This window comes from Pinus tabuliformis, chromosome 6 (assembly GCF_031772625.1).
Source record: "Pinus tabuliformis cultivar Carrire ecotype Pingquan chromosome 6, CPIR1, whole genome shotgun sequence".
NCBI classification, from domain to species: Eukaryota; Viridiplantae; Streptophyta; class Pinopsida; order Pinales; family Pinaceae; genus Pinus; species Pinus tabuliformis.
Genome location: NC_142292.1, coordinates 1,706,609,610 through 1,706,616,895, shown reverse-complemented (window position 1 = coordinate 1,706,616,895; position 7,286 = coordinate 1,706,609,610).

Below are 7,286 nucleotides of genomic sequence, written 5' to 3'. Positions count from 1 at the left end.
CTTTTGGATCTTTTAGAATGTTCAGATGTTCCTTTTCCAAACTTGGATTTAGATCCATTTGTGCCTTATCAGGGACATACAAAGGTAGGACGTGAGGGGAATCAAAACTTCCGGGATACCCTGACATAAGTAAACAGTTCCTCCCTGAACCATCTCGCGACAAGGAGTATGTCTACCTCTGCTTTAGGAGAGCATCTTGGAGCATCCTTATCATACAAAATTATGTACAAGGGCAACATGATTCCATGACAAATCAGGTAGAAGTGCGGACCGAACTTAGAGTCCCATAATTCTTTATGATAGATATGATTGGGTAAGGGGTCTTGAGTTTTCCATTCCCAACCCATCACAGGAAACTTAGAAAAATAACACATCGCATCCATCACATACGCAGATAGGTAAAATGGGGGATAAATTCTCTGAGAAACAATTCTTTTAGACACGTAATTTACAATGGCCGTGACTAGGTCATCAGACAATATTTTAGCCCAATCTACAATAGTGGTATTTGTGGCGGCATCCAATAATGGTAGCCATTCAGGTGAAAATTTGTTAATGTCTGGCATTCCAAAAAGTCTACAGAGCATGGCAACAACAAAGCAATACGGGGAGGTGAGAGAATGATCCGGATTTAAACAGGTACGCAACAAATTACAGAGATAACCATATACACAAAGATGCAGCGGAAATAATACTTCATTTCATTAATGGAAAATACTGAAATATGCTTACAACCAGAAATGGAAATAAACCAGCTAGGGCGATGGTAGCTTATCTCTGAGAAGAGATGTGATGGCTACATGCCTCTGAACTGTGTTACAATGAGGCTCGAAGGCCTATTTATTGTTGAGAAACAATGGAAAACCCTTAACATTCCAAAACCTAACCCTAGGAGATGAAACGCCAAACTGTGGGCCCCGTTTGGGGGTAAGTTGGTACATCAACTTCCCGGGGTCGTAACTTTGGCATATGATCTCCGTTTGACGCGTACAATAGCTCATTAGAAAGATCTATCCGAGCACTATCATTTTTGGAACAGGCAACATCGGTCCATTCCATGGACCCATGTTTCCCCTGGATTCCCCAAAAAACGTCGTTTAGGGCCTCAAAACGGCTCCGGAATTTCAGGACCCGAAAAACTGCTAAAAATAGTAAGTTGTGCTACAATTAAGGAAACCGAAAATGCTGAGAAAGACAATGGTGGGGGTCCAGGTGGACTTGGCAGGTGGCCACCAATATCCACCTGGATCATTCCTCCCCCCTTAGGAAGCAATGGTCCCCATTGCGTTGAGCTCCTCCATGAGATGAGGAAACTTCTGCTGAACTTGTTCCCTGGTGAGCCACTTGCCCTGCTGGAGGAGTTGGCCTGCTTTGACAACTCGATAGAGTTGGATATTCTGTTGGCGAGTGTTCTTGATCTGTGTGTCCATGATCCGATCAGTTGCAGCTTGTTCCATGCAATCTGGATTTAATTCTGTGGATTTGAGTTGTTCTGCAATGTCGGATGTGTCTAGCAATGGTGGAAAGTATGGCCGAAGGCGGTCCACATTGAACACTAGGTGCAGGCCAAGGAATGGGGGAATGTTGAGCTCAAATGCATTGTCTCCCATAGCTTTAGTAATGGTGTAAGGACCATATTGGAGTGGTCTCAATTTCCGATAGGCTCCAGTAAGGCGTTCCTTTTGCAAATGCAACCAGACTTTGTCGCCCACCTGAAACTTATGTGGCACCCGGTGTTGATCATGTCGCTGCTTGTACTTGGCATTTGATTTCTCAAGAATGTCATGGACTTGCTGGCGAATATGTTGGATGCGCTCAATGAAGCTGGTGGCCTTATCTGTTTCGGACTGGACATGAGCTGAATTCATGTGAGTAGCTGCAAGGGGCATGGCCACATCAATGGGGCATAGTGGCTGGAATCCCAAACCCACCTGAAAAGGGCTATGGCTAGTGGAGCTGTGAAGAGCTCGGTTGTAGCTGTGCTGAACATAGGGGAGGCTCTCGTCCCAAGTGCGTGGATGCTTTGAGTTATACATGCGCAGAATGTTCACAATCATCCTGTTGACAACCTCTGTCTGGCCATCTGTTTGAGGATGGAAGGCTGTGGATTTCGTGAGTTTGGTGTCTAGTATTGACCAGAGACTGGACCAAAATGTGCTGAGAAACCGACTGTCCCGATCTAAGATGATAGACTGTGGGATCCCAAAGTGCACCCACACTCGTTCAAAGAAGAGTTTAGCAGTGGCTTCTGCTGTGATATTCTTCTTGCAGGCCATCATAATGGCCATCTTCGAGAACCTGTCGACGATCACAAAAACACAGTCATTTCCATGCTTAGTGGAAGGAAGGCCTGACATGTAATCCATGGAAATGGATTCCCAAGGTCGACTAGGGGTAGGCAACGGGGTATAGAGGCCGTGCTTCTTAATGGTCGGTTTGGCAATGGCACAGGCAGTACATGATCGGATGTACTTCCCAACATCCTGTCGAAGATTCGGCCAATAGAAATAATTTTGCAGTACTTCCACTGTTTTCTCGACCCCGAAATGCCCAGCATCCCGACTGTAGTGTGCTTCCCAAATCATCTTGGCACGCTCGCTTGAAGGAACACAAAGGTGACCGAGGTGGCATAGTAGGGCGTCTTGGAGGTGAAAATCTGCAACATGCCGACCCTCCAAGAGTGTCTAGTATGTGTGGCCGAATTCTGGGTCGCTTTTGTAGAGAAGTGGCCAGTCAGCAGTCTCGTGCCCACAAGAGTTGAGCACCGTGGTTAGCGCCATGATCGGTGGCTGACTGAAGCAATCTGCAACATTATTGGTGCTGCCCTTTTTATACTTGATATTCAAGTGAAACTGTTGCAGGTATGTAGACCACTTCTGATGGCGATCATTCTGCAATTTCCCTTGGGTCTGTATGAACTGCAGAGGTCGGTGGTCTGTGTGGATGACCATTTCCTTCCCCAAAATGTAATGATTCCATTGTCGGCAGGACTGTACAATGGAATACATCTCTTTATCATAAGTGGGGTACTTCCGGACTGTGTCTGAAATTGTTTCAATGTGATATGCCACTGGATGTCCATGTTGAGTAAGGACTGCCCCAATAGCATAGTCAGAGGCATTTGTCTCAACCTCAAATGGTTGTTGTAAATCTGGTAATGCGAGCACTGGTGCCATGCAGAGGCGATCCTTCAAAATGCCTTCTGTTGAGATTCAGACCAAAAGAATTTTGCTTTCGCCCCGCCCTTGGTGACTCAACTCAAGGGCCAAGAAATATGAGAAAAACCCAACACAAACCTGCGGTAGAAGTTGGCAAGACCTAGAAAGTTGCGGAGCTCTGTTAGAGTGGTTGGAGAGGGCCAATCCCGAATGACTTGGATCTTGGCTGGATCGACATGCACCCCCTGTTCATCAATGATGTATCCCAGATACTGAACCTGGGTCATGCCAAAAGTGCATTTCTCCAAATTGGCACATAGCTTGTGTTGCCGCAGTGTTTGGAGAACCTGTCAGATGTGGTGGAGGTGCTCTTCCCAACTCTGGCTGAAGATCAGAATGTCATCCAAGTATACTACTACAAAGGAGTTGGTGAATGGCCGCAAGATGTCATCCATTAGCCTCATAAAGGTTGTAGGAGCATTCGTCAATCCGAAAGGCATGACCAACCATTCGAAGAGGCCCTCCTTGGGTTTGAAGGCAGTCTTCCACACATCGGAGGGTTCGATTGGTACCTAGTGATATCCTGACTTCAGATCGATCTTGCTGAAATATTTCGCCCCCTTTAGTTGGTCTAGGAGGTCATCAATCCGTGGGATCGGGTACCTATTACGGACAGTGATCTTGTTCAGCGCCCGATAGTCAATACAGAGTCTCCACGTCCCATCCTTCTTCTGTACCAACACGATCGGGCTCCCACAGGGCGATGAACTCGGACGGATGTGACCTTTCTGCAGGAGCTCCTGAATCTGCCTCTTGATTTCATTGTTCTCCAGAACGGAGCGCCGATAAATTGGTCCATTGGGTAGCGGCGCACCTGGGGTCAGATCGATGGAGTGCTTGACTTGACAGTGCAAAGGAACCCCTGCCGGGGAGGTGAAGATGTCCTCGTACTCCTCCACAACCTTGTCCATATGTAGTTGTCGTGCAGAGCGACCCCGTTTGGAGGCCGCGGCCACTGTCTTCTTCTTTCCTTGAGGGCGTATCATCAGGAAAACAAATTTCCTGGTTTTGGAAATGATCTTACTACATTGTTTTGCAGTAATCAAAGAGATGGCGGCAGGTGGTGCTACCTCTGGTATCCTGAACAACTTATTTCCCAATGTAATAATAACAGCACGGGGCCTTGATTCATACACAGCATGTCGCTTCCACAAGTATGGTTGTCCTAGTAATACATCACAAACTTCAAGGGGAGCAATGTCACACAATACCTCATCCGTGAAGGGCTTGATGTTGTATGGAAGGCGACACTGTTGGCTCACGCGAAGATCTCGTCCTTGGTGAAGCCACCCAATGGTGTATGGTTGTGGATGTGCTGTGGTCAGTAAGCCCAACCACTTCACGACCTCTGCTGAAATGAGGTTCTTTTGACTCCCGCTATCAACAATGAACTGTATCGGGGAGCCCTTTACCCACATCTGGGAGTGGAAAAGACACTCCTCCTCCTCTGGATCTTCGGGTTCATTTTTCTAGATCTTTGCGGTAGCAACAGTGGCGCTGGGATCCGCATCAATGATCTGCTTCCCTTTTTCATACCCCTTATCAGGTTCTGACTCAGAGTCAGAACATGCATCTGATTCTGAAACCTTTAGCTCAGCCACCAGTGACTGCTTGGCCCGACACTCACTTGTGTTGTGAGTGGAGCTCTTATGGAACTCGCACCATTTTCCAGTGTCCTTCCTCGGCTTCGTGGCGTTGTTCTTTGCTTGCGGCTTCGGCTGGTTGTCTTGGGCTGTCTCGCCTTTGCTTTGTCCTTTGTTCTATGGTTTAGGGGCACCTTTCCCCTGCTTTGGATTCGCAGATCCAAAGTCTCGCTTCTTTTGTTTAAACTTCTGCTCGACCTTGACGGCATATCAGTATGCTGCGCTGAGCGAGGGGATGTTTAGGAATTGTATTTCTTCCTGGATGTACTTGTGCAGGCAGCCACGGTATTTGAGTATCAAATGTTGCTCCGAATCCTTGATACCCAACTTTGTGCGAAGGGTAAGGAAAAGATTGGTGAACTTCGGCACATCTTGGTCCCTTCCCTGCTGCAGCGTGGTCCACTTTATGTATTCATCCTCATAGCTTCCGACAGGGTAGTACTGCTCCTTGATGGCATCCCAGAATGAATCCCAGGTGGGTGCGGCTAAAAATAGTGAGCCAGTACTTTCATCCTTCTGCTCGCAGTAGGTTTCCCACCAGTCCTTGACGTGGGGGGCTACTTTGAGAAGAGCAAAAACAATCTTTTCCCGACTCGAAAATTCATGAACAGAAAAATAACCCTCTAGTAGATTTAACCATTTATCTACGGCATCTGCGTCTATCTGACCCTTGAATATGGGGATTCCAAAATTAACTTGTACCTTAAAGGGTGTGGCGTTTCCAGAGTAGCTGCTGGAAGCCGATGCGTTGCTTCTGGGTAGCCGCTGAAGGATCTGGGCAAAGCTGTCCATCATCGCGTTCCGTTGTCGCTCGAGGGCTTCTTCGAGCAAGATTTTGATGGGATCTCCTGCCCCCTCGTCTTTCTTCTCGTCCGCCATGGGAGGCCGTCGGGATTTGCGAGGCCGGTCTTGCAAAGGTTCAACCAGTTCAAGCCCTAACTCCTTATATCCCGACCTTGTTGGGGACATGCAAAGAAAAACAGAGAAAAAACAGACCGCTCTGATACCACTGATCCGGATTTAAACAGGAACACAACAAATTACAGAGATAACCATATACACAAAGATGCAGTGGAAATAATACTTCATTTCATTAATGGAAAATACTGAAATATGCTTACAACCAGAAATGGAAATAAACCAGCTAGGGCGATGGTAGCTTATCTCAGAGAAGAGATGTGATGGCTACATGCCTCTGAACTGTGTTACAATGAGGCTCGAAGGCCTATTTATTGTTGAGAAACAATGGAAAACCCTTAATATTCCAAAACCTAACCCTAGGAGATGAAACGCCAAACTGTGGGCCCCGTTTGGGGGTAAGTTGGTACATCAACTTCTCGGGGTCGTAACTTTGGCATATGATCTCCGTTTGACGCGTACAATAGCTCATTAGAAAGATCTATCTGAGCACTATCATTTTTGGAACGGGAAACATCGGTCCATCGCATGGACCCATGTTGCCCCTGGATTCCCCAAAAAACATCGTTTAGGGCCTCAAAACGGCTCCGGAAGTTCAGGACCCGAAAAACTGCTAAAAATAGTAAGTTGTGCTACAATTAAGGAAACTGAAAATGCTAAGAAAGACAATGGTGGGGGTCCAGGTGGACTTGGCAGGTGGCCACCAATATCCACCTGGATCAGAGAACCAGTACTATACATACCATGTTTATCTTTCTTCAGCGGTTTGTCCCTCCTCGACCAATCTTTAGTGGTTTCCGCCAGGTCTTGATTTTCTTTTGCAAATTTCTCCATAAACTGCTTGTTATAAGTTGCCTGTGGCTCTGGTAAATGATGCATGAGCTTCAATTCCTGTTAAGCGGATGAGCCAATGAGTCCTTGACTTTGAGTTTTAAACTGTCTATTTCTGATATCAACGCTGTCCAGTATCCATTTAACCATGTCCGTGTATGGGAGAATTTTGGGCCTTGCTGATATCCAGTGTAAGAATTAACAAGCTAGCTCTATTATGGATGCCTCAGAAGAACTATGTGAGCCTACAGTAGCAGTAACTTGCATTACTCTAGGATTCTCCTCCTCACGTAAATTATGCATGCCTTCCCACGTGGCAATACCAACGTCTCTATTACAGGCCATGTCTGTATACAATGGCGCCATTTCTTTCTCTTTAGAACTCGGAGCTTTGCTTTTCTTTCCCATAATATCCGCGTACTGCTTTGTATTGTTCTCTGTTCTCCGTTCCTACAATTTACAAGTGAAGTGAGAATAATGACAAGGAAGGTGATGGGAAAGTTTTAAAATCCGAAGACGCATAAAATATACCACCTTACGTGAAATGACTTTTCGATAAGCACGAAACCATATTCCATTAATAACTGGCAACTAACTCATTAATTAGCATTAAAGCACATAACCAGGTGTCGATTTATGGAAAATACCCTTTTGGACCACGAGCCCGAAAGATCTG